The 18867-nt window shown below is 38.2% G+C and overlaps 1 long non-coding RNA gene across 1 annotated transcript in view; it reads left to right on the top strand.

The window, feature by feature from the left end:
* The window catches only part of LOC127634155 (uncharacterized), an 89221-nt gene that overhangs the window by 40127 nt on the left and 30227 nt on the right, over positions 1–18867 (top strand). Inside the window, exon 3 of the long non-coding RNA XR_007969325.1 lies at positions 2437–3865. This is a non-coding gene — a long non-coding RNA (uncharacterized LOC127634155). The remainder of the gene's footprint in view (positions 1–2436; positions 3866–18867) is intronic.

Raw genomic sequence — 18867 nt, 5'->3', positions numbered from 1 at the left:
TCGCACACCTTTCTCTGAGCGATTGGAGCATCCCCATGCAGCACAGCAAACCATGGTGAAGACTATGCAACGACAACATGAAAGAAAGGACACATACAAAATGCTTGGCATGCTATTTAATTTATTAGAAATGTATTCATGAATTGCTGTAAATAGTTATTGCATTTATTTGAATAAAAATACAAAAAAAGTAATATCGTAATATATTATTACAATTTAAAATAACTGTTTTTAAAATGTAATTTACTCCTGTGATGCCAAGCTGAATTTTCAGCCTCATTACTTTTGAACGGCAGTTTATATACGAGTATGCTTAAGTTGTTTTAAAGCTGAATATATTGTGTATATGAATAAGTATTGTAAGAATTATACATTAGATATATAATATTTATAATACATGAATAATTATATTACTATATATAGAATTGTAAGAATTGTAAACAATAAGCTTCATTTCACTAAATTTTACATTTACGTAACTGCTGCTAATAGTTAATAGTTCATTGACCCATTGTGCGGTCGCGAGCTGGAAATCACCTGTCACCAGCCTGTCTCTGTACTATCTGAAAAGTCATAAATATGACATTAGTTACCATGAGATTAGTGAAAACAATGAACATGAGGTAACATAAAAAGGCAACAGAAACCCTAGCCTCAAATAAGTTGAGGCAAATAACGGTAAGTGAACACTAATCCTCAAATATTAGCTGATTTGATCTTTAAAAAACAACATCGCTGTAACAACATACTCATGCTACATACATATGTCGGTGTGTTACATAAATATATAAAATAAATGCATTTATTGACTACTAATTATCAGAAATCGCAGTTCTGTCACTCTACTCTAACAGTTTGGAATGACCGCAAAAGCACATCTGAAGTCTACGTGAATCACGTGACGATCAAGCATTTAGAACTTCCGTTGTCGCAACTCTCTCTTTATATGGCTCTGCTGTGTAATAAGTAGGTTGCTTAGTTACTATTGACAAGAGCAAATCCATTCTTCATTGGTGTCTTTATTGCACTAGTGCAGTGTAACTCAAGTGCAGTCGATTTAAAAATTACCCTTCTTAAATTATGTGTAAGTGTAGTCAGCAGTTTGCTTGACTATGTGGGTGAATCTCACAAAAACATAACCAGGTCACATTTCATTCCAAAATCAAAAGAAAAAATATATATATTTTGCATAAAGAAAATTAAACATAATTTAGAACCTTTAAGAGTTTTTTCATTGTGACGTTATTTTCATGACAATTAAGCACATTAAGCGCAAAAAATATTAATGCGCCCGTACATTTACTGTTTAGCTGTTTTGTAATTCGTTACTGTAATATGCTTTTTTTTAATCATTAATTAAAGGAATTATGACAAATGATGTATAAAATGTAATCCATGTTTTTTTCACCAAAATTGTGGGGAGAAATGTCCTTGATTGTCATGAAAATGATTTTCAAATTGTACAAAAATAGTCTATATTTATTTATATTTTGGGGTTAAAGCTGAATTATATCATTTCTACGGCACTAGCACCACCAAACGGAATTGCAAAAATAAAATCTTTCACGTTTTTGAAACAGCTTCCTGAATACGCCTCCCTTCTGCCTTTGATCGAACAAACAGATAGTCCTGCCCCCAACTCACGCCATTGGTCAAGTCAATGTTATTGTCTCTCTTCAGACTGGTCACTCAAAACAAACAGAGTAATTTTCATAGCACCACAGTCACACAGTGTTTACAGTTTTTAAGAAAATGTACCTATAAATGGCTTACTTATGGCTGTCTCTGCATATTAAGCTGGTATAGGAGAAAATATTTTTACAGCGATTTACAGCTTTAAATATGACCTGGACATGTTATTGACAGGTTTTTATGAAATTCACCAATGTGCATCTCACAAAATATATTTTTTTAGAAACCCCAATGTATTGGGAGGCTGGGTAGCTCACCTGACTACCTCCCCTGGAGTCACAAGTTCAAATCCAGGTCATGCTGAGTGACTCCAGCCAGGCCTCCTAAGCATCCAAATTGGCCTGGTTGCTAGGGAGGGTAGAGTCACATGGGGTAACCTCCTTGTGGTCACTATAATGTGGTTCTTGCTCTCGTTGGGGCACGTGTTGAGTTGTGCGTGGATTCCACAGGGAATGAAGCCTCCACGCATGCTGTGTCTCTGCGTTAATGCGCTTAATAAGCCACATGATAAGATGCATGGATTGGTGGCCTGAGATTCGTCCTCCACCACCCAAATTGAGGTGAGTCACTACGCCACCATGAGGACTTAGAGCGCATTGGAAACTGGGCATTCCAAATTGGGGAGAAAAAAAAAATAGAAACCCCAATGTATCTAGAGTTCTGGAGAGTGTAAATGGTGTTTCCCTGTAATTACCTGCTTGTCTGTACAAGCAGGCCTAATTCAAACTCTGCACCTACCATCAGGGGTCAGGGGCTTGAGAGGCCGATTGCCATGACAACTGCAGTCCAGCCCAGGAGTTGGCCGTGTCACAGCTGATGAATCATGCAGCACAACCCCTGGAAGTGCATGAACACGGAGAGCAGAAGTGTAACTTTTGGAGTGGATTTGGAATGCTTTCAAAAAGTAATTTGTATTTTTGATGATAAAGATGCAGGGATATTGTAGTTACAAAGTGTTTGTCTTCAGCGCTGTGACAGATATTCACCCAAAATTTGGGTCTGTCCAATCAAGTCACACTTTCAGCATATCCACCTTTTTCCTGGGGGTCTTACTGGGGAAACGAATGTGGGTGGGACTTCTGCCGGAAGTCGTTCTACAGCATTCCCTAGCTCTGGCTGCAGTCATTTTAATACCCTGTTTACAGCTAGAAATAAAACATGCTTTGGATGATTCGATCGCAAAGGTCAGCACAAAATATAGTCCAGTATAGTAATGTTTTGTGATTGGATCACAAAAAACACATACAGAGGAAGTCAAAAACCACATTGTATTTGGGGTTTAAAATGGCATCCTGATGTGTCCCGGACAGCAGCGAAGCACCACCTGTCACCAGTCAATCACCCGCTGAACAAATGTTTACATTTTTGCACAGATTTAAAAGGAAATAACTATCCGATCGGAAAAGTTGAAAAAAACCCAAGTATAGATTTGAACATGCAGGGTGACAAGTTGACAAGCTTGACAAACATCTGAAGCTGAACTAACACAGGTACTCCACTAAAACAAACATTAATTTTGCTCAAAATGTTGCGTTTGTGCTTAGATTAAATCTCAACTGCATCTGGGAGAAACAGTGTGCCGGTTTTGTTCGCACTTTCTTTGTCTTCATGACTTTTTTGATTTTGGGATTTCTCCTCAAAATCCCAAGACCACAATGAAAGAATAAATGGACGAACGCTGCAACAACAGCTGTGGTAACTTGACAAAGGAAGTAACGGCATATTTTTCGCTAAGCATCTTGGGACATAGGAAAAAGGTGGATACATGTTAAAACTTGCCGAATGGACTAGCACATCTGACAGTTATATACAAAACTACTTCTTTCAAATACAACCACAATATGCACTCATGGTCACCCAGTGAGCCAGTACTGTCCAAAAAAAGTTTTATGAAGTTCGTGGCTGAGAACACTGGGGAACAGTCTCACTTATGATGTTTGAGTGGATTGTGTTCAAAGGCTATGTAACAACCCCAATCAGTGAAATGTATTGCATACACAAACAACATCCAAACAAAGATCTCCTATGTCATCTAATTTCTTTGCCTCTCTCTCTCTCTCTCTCTCTCTCTCTCTCTCTCTCTCTCGCCGAGCTGCATGAAGCTGGAGAACAATTTCGATGGCATCAAACATAGGACTCTGAGCGAGTGTGCAGCTCTTCGGGATGCGGTGAGGTAAGACCAGGTCACCATGGCAACAGTCATATTCCAGTGGACCAAAGTACCAGTGGTGGTGGTCGAGGGGGGATTGTGGGGAGTCATTCTTCATTATATAGGGGAACAAATGAGTTTATTGCTGCCGTTCAGTCGACCTCTCAAAGGTATTAATTTGTGCAAGGAGAAAGCATCCCCCAGGGCATGAGATCAGCTTTATGGCGACCAGAAGCAAACTTCACTTGGCTAACCTGTCAATATTTATTTTAACTCTCTGGAGAGTGATCTCTAACCAGCTTACACATTTTGTATTGGTGGTTGTACTTGTCTGTGTCTTTTTCATGTTAAGTTTGTGTTGATAATTTAAAGGAATAGTTAAATTGAAAAATAGAAAATTCTCTCAGTCACTTACCCTGGTGCCATCCCATGACTGTCTTTCTTTAGCAGAACTCAAATGAAGACTTTTAGAACAAGATAGAGCTTTGTCAGGTCCTTATAATGGAAGTACATGGGTGCCAGCACTTGGACAGTCCAAAAGTCACATTTAGGTAGCATAAAAGTAATCCATGCAACTCAAGTCCATCAATTAATGTCTCCTGAAGTGAACTGATAGGTTTATGTAACAAACAATTCGATAATTAAAACTTTTATAACTTTAAATCGGTGCTTCCATCCAGTGCTCCATCCAGTGCTCTAATGCTATTTGAAATGGCAGAACTCTCACGTTACATTCTTTCTTTTTTTTGTAAATAATCTCACACTTCGCGTCAGTTCCTGGCAGGAACATTTAATTATTATTTTTTTTTTTTACACAAACTTATTGATTTGCTTCAGAAGACATTCAATCCATTATAAAGACCTGACAAAGCTCTATCTTCTTCATTTGTGTTCTGCTGAAGAGAGACAGTCATACACATCTGGGATGGCATCAGGGTAAGTGAATAATAATAGAATTTTAATTTTTGGGTCAACTATATTGTAACTTGTCTGTGGTAACATGAAACGGCATTCACAAACTGTATCATCTGTAATGTGACATATTTATGAGTAAAAGAGGATATTTAATGAGAAAAAATGTAGGACGGAACTTGATTTAATCAAGTGCGAATTGAACGGATTCTAGAAAGCATCCGTTATATACCAGAGTGGAGCCAGGTGGTTGGACAGATTGTTGACGTCAACCGAAAAGAAAAGTCATTTAAGAGGCAGAGCAAATGTATTTGGACAATAGACTACAAAAGTTTTTCCTTTGGAATAACATGCACTGTCAGTTGTGCAAAATACAGTACACTCAGTTGCACTCATTAATTTTTTCTTCAAGCTCCTTAAAACATGTATTGTACTTTTGCAATATATGTTGGAAATCATGAGCACTCACATTAAAATTAAGACTCATTTTCAGGGACCTTATAAAAGCGGTTTTATTCTACATGGAGAGGGTCTGCACAAGGAGGCTGCCATATTAAAATCACATGACCAACTGAATAATACTCGCTTTATTTCAGTAATGTCCTGTTATTTGACACTTTCGACACTCATTGATTAAATACATCTTGGCTGACTGTGTATAAAAAATTTCTACAATGGCATCTGAAACTGAAAACTATTGATTTTAAATGATGCTGCATCCAAGCCACTAGGTGTCAATGTAAGTCCAAGAAGACACAAAGACAAAAGTTACTGAGTGCACCTTTAAAAAAGTGTTTTTTAGGCCTGAAAAACTAGCTCAAATTGGCTAGAAATTGCTTGATGTAGAGGTATGTAAAATCCTTTAGTAAAATAATTTTCCAGAAATCACAAATGACTAGAAAATTCATGGAAATTAATTGGCTAAAAGGTGGGGGAACTTTGAAATTAGAACTAGAAACATATATTTAGAAATGAAGTAAGATTTGTAAGGCAGTGATTTTTTACTACAGTGGTTCAAGCTGTAGGAATGTTGAGGTGACTAATGCTGAGTTTACACTACACGATTTTAAGGAGGAAAATATAGTGGGACATTGGCAGGAGCACCAGTGCCTATTTGATGTTTCCTCTGAACTCTACCACAACCAGGTGGAGAAAGAGAAGAGTTGGAGAGAAATTGTCAATTCTCTTGGCCAGTCAGGTAAGCAAATCGGTAGATTGTTCAGTAGGAGGTACTTTTTCATATTGTAACCAATTAAATATATGATTAAAAACATAAACATCATATTCTGAAATGCGTAACATATGATCATGCATTTGTATGTTTTCTTATCTCGTATCACTTCCCGCGTGTAATCTGCTGTGAAACGTAATTTGGAGTCCAGGCTGAGTCGTCGGGGATTCGTCAATAGTGAAATGTTTTGTAATGTGTTTACCCCTGTCGCCGATTCCTTGTGTAATTTGAAAATGCTATGACTTCCATGACAAGACAGACAGTTGTATAATATGAACGGTACCACGATCCGACATCTTTGAAAGTCATGTAGTATTCAGAAGGCATAAAGAAATGTTAACAGTAAGATGGTATAAAACTGCAAATTTTTTGTCTATTACCACCTTCTGCTACTTATACCAATGACAGAAATAAGTGCAGTTAGAATAGCTATTAATGTGGGAGAGCATTGTTTATAACCGTACAATGACCTTAGTGTAATGAAATATGGAGCACTTAAAAGTATATAGCTTGCACAGTGAGAGAAGCTAGGCATGGATGAAAAGGAAATGTTTAATAACAGTTTAGCCTTATATTGTTACAGTAGATGGTTACAGTTTAGATACAATAGTTACAAATTGGATGTATGAAATATGTATATGAAACCAGTATGCATACTACCTTAGTAAAAGAGAATGAAGGATGGAAAGATTGAGAGAAGGTAGAGAGTGAGAGATGCCATTGAGAGCTAGAGTCTAGGCCTGATGGAGAGCAGAGCCCAGAGAGAAGAGCCAGAGAAAAGAGTGAGATGAAGAGGCAAAAAGAGCCCAGAGTGCAAGTTTTCATATTCAGACCTGATACATTTGAACTGACCAATCAGCAGACCACCTTAAACCCCCACTGTATTTAAGTTGCCACCATTTGCAGAGTCCCAATACACAAACACCTCAGCCAGTAGGCTGATAGATCACTATCAGCACTCTCTGGAGTGCAAGATGACTGTTTTCACAAAGGAATAAGGCTGGTAACACAGAAATTAATTTCTTTGTTAATTTTCAATCCTACGTAAGTCATGCGGTGGAGGTGATCGCTAAACCAGAGCGGTGACCTCATCGGCGCTAAAATAGATAAAATAGTTGTTCATCATTGTTCTCGTTTTGACAGCTTATACGTTTTTTGAATATAAAGTAGCTTCTTTTCACAAGTGACTATATTAAAGTCCTATATATTTAAAAAATAATAAGCATATTTTATTAATTTCTCATCCACTTTCATCTCGCTGATCCGCGGTGCAAGAATAGATTTATTGAGCAATGTGTTGAGATGACAGGAACTGGTGCTCGCCGTTGTCGGTGTAAAAATCTCCCCTAATCTGCTTTACTTCATTAGAAGAGATAGGGGAGGACTACAGTCAATTTCATGTAAATGAACGCAATTCCTAGCAATATTTAAGCGACTCATAGATAAATACATCATCAGGGATGCACACACAGCTACATAATAGCAATTAATTAAATTCCCTTGATGGAAAATTGGCCGTAAATTGCCAGGACTATTAGTAACAGCCAGGTTGTAACCGTAATTGGCTGGATTGATAGCAAAGGTTATGTCAGCAAACATGCTACATTTTCCACCTTGATGTGAGCACGACCATGCAGGTGGTGGAAAAAAAAAATATTAACTTATAATATAAAACCAGTCAACCAAATAATCCAGTCAAATCCAGATGGAAAATATAGTCATCAAGTCTGGCCCTAGCCTCGTGCGACCCTACTATCTCATGCGAGGACTCGCTATTTTGGAACAGGATTGGCAGTGATTTGATGATGCTGGCCATAACATTTAATCAGAATTATGCATTCATCTTTCTAGAAAATCAGCTGTAATGTCTAACACGAATAACCAACACTTCTGGACACATAATATACTATTTGATGAAAAAAAAAATCACACAGAATCTAGTAGAAGGCTAGTAGAGCTTTTTTTATTTTGTTGAGTTTCCAACAGAAATACATTACGCTATAAATAATTTACCTCTCAAAGTTTCAAATTATACATTTTTTTTTTTTGGCGAAAAAAACCTCACATTAAGATCTTTGCAAATGCTGTTTCATGTTATTAACATAATTTTACTGAGAAAAGCCATGCAGTTTTAAAGAAGGATTTCTTTGTTTAGATTTCCTCAAATGTTTTATTACCTCTAGTTGCACTTATTTGCGACATATGATTTCAGGCCTTATTTTGTTGTTTTATGTAACATAAATGCAGAAGTGATGGTTATATGAAATGTTTAGATTCTAAGCTTTCAATCGATACCACATATGCCTAACTTATGTATCCATGGACTTGAACTTTTTCAGCAGGTCCACAGTAACAATGTTAATTATGAATGAATTGGGTGTCTTTTGGGGTAAGGCTCTAAATTGTCATCCTCAGAATAAGAAAAGAAAAGAAAATGAAGCTCTGACAGAATTAGTCTAAACATTTTAGATTTGCTCTGCCAGATCCAACATGAAAATACATATGTGTTTGTCAGTATTGACAATCTCACAGTGTTGCTTGCTTGTGAGAGTTCATATGAGGTTTTCAAAGAAGATTTGCTGGTGAAATCAAATTGAAATGTGGTTTTGTCTCAGGGGATTTATCTGATGTCACGCTGTTCACCATTTGCTGCCCACCGCAGACCGCCAAAGAAAATCCCATTTTTGATTGCTAATTAACAAGACAAAAATGTGATAAAAGAGAATATGAATAGAAATGCAAATCTGAAAAGAGCTTATAACTGACCCTGTAGAAAGCTGCCAGGGTGGCAGAGGTGTGCATTCGGCTCAGACTGGTGAAGATTGAACGGGTTCCTTCCCTCAATTACGTCTGTTCCAGGGTGTTTGGTGTATAATCACAGGGAAATGAGTCTGCGACATGACTTTAATTGCGGAAGTTAACAAGGTTAGCTACACTTCACCAATTTCATGCTGCACAAATCACTCCACAGACCTTCACAATGAATATCCATAAACCTTTTGCCCAAAAACAAGTGCCTGAGAATAAATTTAGGCAATCACATCATTAATCGGCTGATAGGAATAGAAAACTGGCAGAACCTCTTCTTATGCTGTCCAAACTAAAGGAAGCAATATAAGGTAGCTTAACCGTTTCTCTGGTATGGCACACCTGGTGCGCTCAATTTTCTTTTGATGGGGAAAATTATGATCCAAGTTTAGGGCGCCGAATCTCTGGCAGCATGCAGTTTAGTTTGGACTCTTCGCTGAAGCTTTTCTGGTTCAGTAAGCTTGCAGTTGGCTCCAAAAGTCCACTTGTTCACCAATTTCATTTTACTGTCAAGATGGCTTTACTTTGCAGTGTGCTTCTCTTAAGAACCAAAAACCAGTGTTTCTTGAGAACGTTAAAAATCAGTAGCTGCACGTGAAATGCATCAGTGTGCAGCTGATTTTTTACTTTCTTAATGTCAATGTGATGAGCCAATTAAAATAAAGTAATAATTTTTACACCAGAAGAAGTGCCTTTGATTATTTTTTGTATATGGTATTGGTAGAAACCCAGCCAAAGAGCAGCTTCTGTTCTGCCCATTAGCTTTCTATGCAATGAGGTCCTTTCTGCAAGCAGCACTCCAAAGTCTATTCCAGAAGTATGGAAATTAATAAATAATATTAATAATACTGTCAGTATATTGGCAATAAATAATCACACAGCTGTCTATTGCATTGCCATTGCTGACTACACATAACAATGGACCTACGGCACAACGTGCTGTCCAAATCATGGATGAATTCATTTTTAATGAATCAGTAAAACCCATTGGTAAATTGAACACTGGAGTCATCGGTCTGAATCATTGACTCAATTGGTCAGACATTTCACTTCCTCACTGAATCTACTCTGATTACGCATTCACGGAAACACAGTTTTTTATGTCTGACTCAAAATGAGCCGAGTACTGTGTTGTGTGCTTTTTGAAACAAATGTTAAAAGTACACATTTGTAGATCTGTTGTCACTATCAAAGATCACTGTGACATACTGGCGACCACTCTGTCATAGTGGTAAACTCTATGAATGCATCACACACATCAGAGATGCTTTCAGAAATAAGAGATATCTACTACTAGCTCCAATTATTTAAGAAAATAATTCTTAAATAATTCCGGGTGAGGCGAGGGGGGACAGCCCAGATGCATCTCATACCCAGCTGCGGAGGTGGTATCTGAGGTCACCGTGAAGGTCAGGGGTACGGTGTCCAGTTGCAGCGTTCGTGGAGTAGCTAATGCATGCTTAGTCATGCCCGCTGCCTCGCTCCCCACAGCGCTCCTTATTATTCAAAGTGCTCGCTCCATCTCTCCGGTGTCTGATCCGTCTGCGAAGCCGCGTCCACACTGTCATGGAGCTGAGGGATGCCACCCGTTCCCTAAATGCTAGCTTATGACTCACAGGGATGTAACGGTAGTCATCCGTCTGCATGCTGATTTGCTCTGATTGTCCACCGGGCTGCGCGCCGGGCGTCATTAACCCTTCTGTCACTCCAGAGAGAGTGATGAACTTGTCTCGGGGTAAACATTGCCCTTAAAGCATCTCCACACACATCCAATAGATATATGAATTTCAATTGGATTTCAAATGGCCCAGACCTTGGGAGGACTTTGCATGACCTTTGTCAGTGCACCATTGTGGAATAAAGCAGTAATATATTCAACCCCCTCGAGCATTGGGTTCACGGCTGCAAATTCACCTTCGAAATGACATCAGGACCTTTGTAAATTCTCTTTTTATTTTTTTGAGTAGCTTATAGTAAAAAACTCAGTTAATTAGAGATGCCTGCTAAATCAAGCTGTTGCTTATACCTATTATTATTCTACCATTTGTGCTACATGAGTGAATCCTCAAATTGAGTGTCTTGTTAAGGAGATGTACTGTAACTTTTCTTAGCAATCAGACTTTAGGGTGCTGTATGTGATTTTTTTTTTTTTTTTATGGGATGAAATGTAGAAATCATCCCTATTACCTGTCAGATATCACAGAAATAGGTGCCATGCAATATCACACCTGTCTCTGTAACAGCTCAGGCTGTTAAAATAAAAATTCTAAATTGGAATATTTGTCGAATTTAAGATAAAAATGCACATTTGAATGCTACAATTAGCATTCTAATTTTGATTTGTGTCAATCACTGATGATCACTGACAGACTGATTGCATTTTTGCGCTAAAACGGACACAGCAACAAATACAACAGAATGTAGCCGTTTCGAGATGCCTTTTAAGGCTGAATTTACTTTTAAATTGACACAGTGTTTAAAAAAATGCATTGCTCCTTTACAAGACGCTGACAAAATAGCGATTCATGGCGGAACAGTCAAAGACGCCCGTCTAGTGCAAGCTTATGTAACTAGTCCCGCTCCGACTGGGATTCGAACCGGTGTCTCCGGCATGGTATGTGGGCGCGCTAACGTGGAGACTAAAGGCTTCAGTCGCTAGTGCACCTCTTGATGCCAGGCGAGTGAGGTTTTACACACTGCACAGCATGTACCAGCTGGCTACCATTACACGCACCACCCTTAAACCTCACTCCCATCCGGGTCACGGCACCACTGTAACCGGTCCTGCTCAATCTGCTCCGAGCTGGATTCAACATGACATCAGCTGGCACGGGAGGTGGCGCGTTAACAAGGAGTCTAAAGGCTACAACCCTTAGTATCAGTCACTAGTGTACCTCTTTAGGCCAGGGAGTGAGGTTTTACACACTGCACAGCACGTACCAGCTGCCTACCGTTACAATTACATAGAAAAAGACAGAGGTTTTCGGAGTGGACGGCCCCTTAGGTGGGGGTCTTTGCCGGTATTGTCTTGACTATGCCTCGGCTTGCTCTTATGAGCAAGTTAACATAGAACCATCTATTGAAGTGTTTCTTCTCTTGTTTTACTTTTTTTTTTTTACTTAAGATGTGAGAATATGAACTGGCTAAATCTTTGTTTTATAATTTTACTCACTTTTGTTAACAGTCAGATCTGTTTTTTGCAGTGAACCATAGCTATTACACACTGCTGATTGGTTTATATTGATTTCTTGCACTCTCTTGTGGATGTAAGAGACAATGTCAGAAATATGAAAAATTCAAATTTAGTTTCTCAGCCCTGTTGACAGCCCTATTAACAACCCTTGGCTCATTAACAGCAAGGTAAAAGATGTCAGCGGGGCGTGGCTAATTCAATTACTTTTTTGGTGGAAGTTCCAGATTGACTAAAATCGCTTACAGCACCTTTTTTTCATGATTTTTTAACAAAGGCAGAATGTTAGCCTCAGTCACCATTCACTTTCATTACATAATTTTTTCATACAATGAAAAGGAATGGTGACTGAGGCTAACATTCTGCCTAATATCTCCTATTGTGTTTGACATAAGGATGAGTAAAGGATAGATTTAAAAATAGCCTATACTGTATCTGTAAAATGTAGCGATGTATCACTGCAAACAAAGAATGCATTGACCACGATGTTATTAACATAGCAACTACTGTATATAGTATACTGTATATACACAGTGATTTGCATGTTGTCAGATAGCTTGTCATTTTTAATAAATACAAACTATAGTTTGTGTAGTGGTGGAGCAAAGGCCAGCTCTCACTGGACCCTTTCACAATCTGCTTTAATTGCTTAAAAACACGAGTGTCAAAGCAATTAAGTTGACAGGTGAATCTGTGTGGACTGTGTGCAGTGGGCATGTATGTTTAACCTCACTTGTCCACTTTGACAGATCCTACATTTTCCTGATGTATGGGTTGCCATGGTAGCCACGCATTTGATTTTGTTAAACTTTTAATACACCAAAAGGGGGTTTTTGGCAGATGGTTACACAAACAAAATTGTGTATACAGTTTAGAAGGGTCTGGCTGGAGACATGCACTCTCCGCTGTTTATGATGTCAAATGCACTTTGGGAAGAGGAAACGGAAATATATTGCAGTCTGTTCATGTTTGCTAATCAAAACGGATGTATTTAACAAAAGATTGTTGTCTTAATACTTAACAATTTTAATATTTAAAATCTTCTCTATATATTTTGAGTTTATATTATAGTTCAGTTGTTAATTCTCATAGAGACTGCTAGGGATTTTACACATACTGGAAAACCTGGAATTTTGCAAAGCTGTCATGCATTTTCAGTCATGGAAATGTCATGGAAAATTAGAAAAATATGAAGCCCTGTCACATTCTCTGCTCATCTGCAGTCATATCTGCTTTGCTTCGACAAAATAGTTTAGGTATTAATATAGTGCAAATTATTATTTGTTTTTGTTACAACATAGAAAAAAAAGGATTACCATCCAATAACCACAATATACATCATGATATCTAGTGTGTTTTTCCTTATATATTACAGCCGTTGGGCACATAAAATGTCCTGAGAAAGTCCTGGAAGAGAGTTGGAACCCTGGACTGCTACTGAAGCACCACTGCGCACAACAGATTGATGTACCGCCATTAAGATTAATGTCTAAAACTAAATGCCATTTCAAACTATATTCCCACACAAATGCCATGAAAAAAAAACATTGGCTATACTGTTCTTGGAAAGAAATGCAGTACCATACACAACCTAATCATGCATATATTGACTTTGTTTGTTCCTTGAAATTCACAAACTAAAATCAAACAGAACAATCGAAAAAACATCACAAAACCAATACTAGTGAAATTTCACGATTCTCAATATGAATTTCGAAACCGCAGCAAAATCTAATTCTAGTGAAGACTCTTTTAATTAATAAAATTTTTAATAGAAGTAACATGAAATTGAATTAAAATAATGGCATGTTCTCTACAGAGAGTATATACACCGATCAACCACAACATTAAAACCACCTGCCTAATATTATGTAGGTCATCCTCGTGACAACAGAACAGCTCCAACCCGCATCTCAGAATAGCATTCTTAGATGATTTTCTTCTCAACACAATTGTACAGAGTGGTTATCTGAGTTACCATAGATTTTGTCACCGATCTGTTCTCTGACCTCTCTCATCAACAATGCATTTATTTACATTTATGCATTTGGCAGACGCTTTTATCCAATGCGACTTACAGAGCCCTTATTACAGGGACAATCCCCCCGGAGCAACCTGGAGTTAAGTGCCTTACAGAAGGACACAATGGTGGTTGCTGTGGGGATCGAACCAGCGTCCTTCTGATTACCAGATTACCAGTTATGTGCTTAGACCACTACACCACCACCACTCCTTGCAATGCATTTCCATCCACAAAATTGCCCCTTACTGGGTGATTTTTGTTTTTGGCCTGATTTGGAGTAAATTCCAGAGACTGTTGTGTGTGAAAATCCCTGTAGATATATACTGTATATGACATCACAGACAGCAGAGAGTGCATATACTGAAAACTAAGATTGCCTGCAACCAGACTCTGACAGGTTTTGTGTTATTTTCATCTGAGTGGATTTTTTTATAGTTAGATTAGCTTCAATTGGATTAGGAATGTCACGTCTAGAATGTGGTCGACCCCTTTCACTGAAAATGACAGCTTTGAGTGATATGTCAATCAAATGCATATGATCCTTCAAGCTTGGATCTGTGCATCCACACAATACTAGCACACACACACACACACACACACACACACACACACACACACACTACACACACACACACACACACACACACACACACACACACACACACACACACACAGAGAGAGAACAGTGCAGATCCCTCTCTCTTCATTTCTCAGTGTGCTGTGTTTGCAGCTGTATATCCCCCTGATATCCCCTTGATCCCAGGCAGACCTAGAATGGGTGGTTTTGACAGGTCTGACGGTCACTGTCCTAACCCTCAGTGCACAGAGTAATCTCACTTCACCTGGTGCTCTCTCTCCACCTGTCCCCATTCGAGCTGTACTGCTGACATCATTAAACCTGCATCCAGATGCCTGAGCAGACTGACACAGCTGCGTCTATCAGACAGACCGATTGAGCACCGTATACGCATGTGTTTAGTCCAGTCTGTACCAAAGATTAGAGTTAACACTGTAGAACAGCACTAGAACACAATTCAGCACAGATGCTTAAACCAGCCTAAGGTGGTCTTGGCAGGCTAAAACTGGTTTAGCTGGTCTTACAGCCTGGTGAAGCTGGCATTCATTAGGTCTAGATGATCTCCTAACCTGAACAGCTTATAAGTGCCCAAGTCTGGCAGACCAACTAACCAATTTAGGCTGGTTAAAGCTGTTTTTGTGAAGTTTGTGAAGTGAAATCATTCCAAAAACACATATATGTGACACTCCCCTGTTGGGCACTTATTTAATTTTCACAAATGAATATGTGAGGCTACATATGAAGCGGTTAACCTCACCTAATGTGCTGATATAGGCAGAGATAGCAAGCTAACGCAAATTACATTGCAGTACCATTATACAGATCACACTGCCATCTCACACAGCAGCTCAATAATATCAGTGATGGCTAATTTACAGGCTGCATTATACATACTCATAATCTTTACCTCATTATATTTCAAATTAGAGGTAGATTTCTTGAAAGCTGAAATCTCGACTGGCTTGGACAAACAAAGCTGACATGACATGATCACACATCTGCTCTTCATCGTCTTCATTTCGAAAAGCCCTTTAAGATGCGGCCATCCATGTGTTGTACTGCTGCTTGAGGCATCATCCACATTGCGCAATTTAATTTGACGTGAATCACAAGACTGCTTATTCTCTATCTAGCTATTCACGTTGATGGATAAAAAGAAAATCGGGACAAGGATCTAGTGAACACAAACGGAAAGAAAATAGCAGAGTAAAAGGAGTTACATCAATTAAAACAATCTCTTAAACTTCTTAAAGGTGCAGTCTGTAATTTTTTCCTCATTAAAAAGTTTTACTACTAAAGAAATGAATAGTAATTTTGAAACGTATGCTTAAAATTATGAGCACTCACATGAGATGAAGACTGCAGTAATATCAGTAACCTTATAAAAGCCTTTCAAATCTACATGGAGAGGGTCGCCTCATGGGGGCAGCCATGTTAGGATCACATGACCAGCCAAATAGTACTTGCTTAATCTCAGTAACTGCCCTGTTGTTGGACACTTTCACTCATGGATTACAGGAATCAAGGCTGACTACGTATAGTGAATTTTTACAATGAAATTGGTAACTGAAAACTGTTGTGTTTGAATAATGTTCAAACACAACACCCTATAAAGCTGTGTGTATCAAATATGTTACACAACGTTTGATGGCTCATGTTTCACTCTCTGTTCAAACTGATGAGCTAAAAAACCTATGGTATGTAAGTTTCACATGTTTAAGGCACCATCTAGTGGTTATTTGTCCAAAAAAAAGTGGTTTCAATGTTTATATCGCTCTATTTAAAATGGCTGCTGACTTGCACGAAAAGTGACCCCTTATGTTGGATAAATGTCAGCATGTTAATAAAGTAAAAGTGACAGTAATGATAACATTGTTATTGATATTTTAAAATGAGTATTTGCTGAATATAAGCAGTTTGTGCTTGGCTAAAATGTTGAAATTTATTGAATTGAAAATCCATAAAATCCACCCTTTGAAATCCACGTGTCAAATATGATATGAACAGGCTTTTGAGATATAGCTCTCAATCGCCATTCCATTCATGCTCACCATAAAAAATAGAGCTTTGAAAATTCTGGCATATACATTTTTAAAGATATATTTAAAGTATGAACTAATATTTCTGTGTATTTTCACATACGCAGCATACTCTGTCATTATAAAGATCTCATTATTTTACATTACAAGCTATTATGATGTCATTTTACCATAAGTTCCTGAGACCCAGCATTTTTATTTATTTTTTTAAATGTCAATATAGTGTTTGGTGCATAAAATACATATGACAAATATTGCCAATTTAAAAAAAGAATATTTTATTCATATTGTAGGGTCTAAAACTGTCATGCCCAAACTTTCAAACATCTCTCAAAAGCTCAAAAGCCCAGGGAGTCCTCTGCTAATACCCCAAGGTTTACCACTATATGGGGTGGGGAATAGTAACTATTTTAGGCTGGTACACCAAATTTTGTGTGCAGGTGGTTTACGAGGAAATTTTTTTTAGGTTACAATCTGGTAATTACAAGGGTATTATGCTATACATGTGGTTTATGAGGACATTTCTAGTGTCCCCATAATTCAAATGGCTTATAAAACATACCAAACAATGTTTTTTTGAAAATGTAAAATGCATAAAGTTGCCTGTGAGGGTTAGGGGATAGAATCTATAGTTCATACAGAATAAAAATCATTATATCTATGGAGAGTCCTCATAAGGATAGCCGCACCAGTGTGTGTGTGTGTGTGTGTGTGTGTGTGTGTGTGTGTGTGTGTGTGTGTGTGTGTGTGTGTGTGTGAGAGATTAGGCCTAATTATACAAGTTCAAATAGGACAGTGTTATTCAATTAACATTGTAAGAAGTCCAATTTCTATATTTTCTTCCCAGTAAAGTCCAAAGTCATAACTTATAGTCAACTTAATTTAGCAGTTAATATGATTAAAATTCAACAATTGTTTATTCAATATTTTATTTGTGTAATAGGCTTAATCTTCACAAACAAAGAGCAGCTTTACAGAGAATAAAATGGTGTTTTACAAAACACAGTGTACAAGCCAAATGTGAATAGTCTGTGACAAGGATTCAGCAAACACAGAACATTCCCCAAGATTAGCATATGGCTCCGTTTTGTTAATTTTTGGGAACCAATTCTTTTTAGGATATGTTTTTAAAACCAAAGTTTCCAGAACATTGCAGGTTGATTTTTCTGTGGCAACCATAAAAGCGCTTATGCAGAATGTTCTTTTATGGTTATTTTTAGGTTTTAATTGTGTAATTATAGACCATTTCAAGAATGTAAACAAAAAGGAATTAGAACGTTCCAGAAGTATTTCCAGTTACTTTCAACTAAGTCTCTTTGTCAAGATAAGTCAGTCCACTCTGCGGCTGTTTTTTAATGTTCTTGCGCAGTTTTGGCAGTTATTTTTCTTTGTAAACTAGTGGCATGAAAGTGCAGGTCCTATATTCTTGAATGGGGAAAGACCGAAATCTTCAAAACGGTTGGTCAAGATTATGATAAAAGAACATATCAGACATCTGACAACACTGTGCGGCTTCACTTTAGCAGTCCAGCTTCCCTGGGCCTCTGCATTTTAGGGGGAATAGCGGCCCGGCATCCTGGCCCAGCGGCCGCAATGCGTCCTCCAACTCGTTCTGGGGTGTGGGTCCGGTGACGCATCTAACTCGCACTGGACCTCCCTCGCTCTGTTCCTGGATCTGTAAAGATGCCAGCAGATAGAGACCAATCTCCCAAGAAGAGGCGCACTCTGTGTTTAAAGGCAGCAGTGATGAGGCTCTTCATTGGGATCACGTGAGGTGGGGCAATGACGATCCACGGGAAGGGCATGTCTTTCTTTACCTCAGATTATGCTATAAATGCAATTATACTGTCTTGTGTAGCTAATGCCATGCATGTTCTCGAGTTGATTGACAGGCGATTTCTGTATCTAAAAGGTGATTGGCTATTTTATCTGTAAGGCGGGCTGAACTTTGGCTGCCCTTGGGTGGTCCAATTTCTCCCATTCATTTTAATAGAAGTGGCCCATCTGTGCTAAATAGTCTCTGTTTTGACAAGCAGGAAATGTTCATGGAATAATGACCAATAATGTCACCAATGAACAGTCCTTGAAATGGTCTATAATCGAACCTACCAAGAACGTTGCAGGGATGTTTTTGCGGGACTACCATAAAATATCATACATAAAGTTTTCTAATGATTATTTTTAGGTTATTTGGAGACAGACTCACTGACTGACATATTGGCTACAAATGAAGAGAAACAGAGATG

This window comes from Xyrauchen texanus, chromosome 41 (assembly GCF_025860055.1).
Source record: "Xyrauchen texanus isolate HMW12.3.18 chromosome 41, RBS_HiC_50CHRs, whole genome shotgun sequence".
Taxonomy (NCBI): domain Eukaryota; kingdom Metazoa; phylum Chordata; class Actinopteri; order Cypriniformes; family Catostomidae; genus Xyrauchen; species Xyrauchen texanus.
Note: the sequence above shows the minus strand (reverse complement) of the source record. Positions and strands in the feature narration are given on the sequence as shown.